The sequence below is a fragment of the Borostomias antarcticus genome, assembly GCF_949987555.1.
Source record: "Borostomias antarcticus genome assembly, chromosome: 8".
Lineage (NCBI taxonomy): Eukaryota > Metazoa > Chordata > Actinopteri > Stomiiformes > Stomiidae > Borostomias > Borostomias antarcticus.
Genome location: NC_140241.1, coordinates 1162186 through 1163402, shown reverse-complemented (window position 1 = coordinate 1163402; position 1217 = coordinate 1162186).

Sequence of the window (1217 nt, the reverse complement as noted above, 5' to 3'; positions counted from 1 at the left end):
CGTTCCTTCAGCATGTGATAGGTAGGGGCCAGTCTGGAGTCAGGGCCACACTCGTTCCAGATAAGTGGGTCTGCTGAAGCCTCCTGCCATGCATTCACCCACACTGACAGATAACTGACAAATAACTGACAGATAACTGACCTTTACCCTCTAACGCCATCGCCTTTGAGAGACGGCTGCAGGACAAAGATACCTTTTTAAATGAAAAACTCAAAAAAGTGACTTTCCGCTAACCTTTTCTGTGGAAATATGATCCTGAAAAGAGCCCAAAGGCACACAAAAAATACAGAGCGTGACTTTTGAAGCTATGACTGAAATCTGAGAATATCTGTTTCCAAATGGTACTTTGCCCGACCCCGTGCGTGTCTCTACAGTGCTCACAGGAGATATCCTTTTTGGATAATTTCCCATTCAAGCTCTGACAGTCAAGATAACACATTCCTCTAACAGTCCCTTGCATGTCTCACTCACCAGTGTCTTATGTAGTTGATACAGAGCAGCGAGAAGCACGTGGGTTTCATCTTATCACGGTAGAGATGTTTGTATTTTTTTTTAAATAAAAAAAAAGAAAATAACATTTTTGACTAATGATTTTATTTTATTTTTTTATTTTTTTGTTTGTTTGTTTTTACATAAAATGTGATAAAAACCAGTATGATCATGATAGATAGAATCTGTAGTAAGTGAGCTCTTTAAGCACTAAAAGCCTGAGGAATTTACAGCTAGCCTGTCTACTTCCACGGCTCCTTTCTCTGCTCTTTCCTAACAGCCCATGAATCACCTGACCCTACAGCTAACGACCAGCTCAGCTAACGACCAGAGCTCGCAGACAAAACGCTCTTTTCACACAAACTCTGCAAAAACCCACGAAGACAAACGTCTGTGTCTGACAAGGTCCTGGAGAAAACCAGCCAGAACAAGACAAACAACACGCCAGAGACAAAACAAGCCTAAACAAGAAGCTGTTTTGAAGTGGTCCAAGTTTCCCAGAGATGTTAAGTCTACACTCTCTAGTTGGACTGCGTCCACGCCATAAAGACTTTGGGGAGGAAATAGTGCCTCTATAGAAGCCCCAGCCGGGGCGCGTCCATAGGGGATCCACCAGAGAGAGGTGATTATTTTCTCTCCAGCGAAATCTCCGCTGGTTCCTGAGAAAAGACATCACTGCCCACAGCAGGGTTACAAAAACACTTCTCACACCCACTGATGAGACGTAT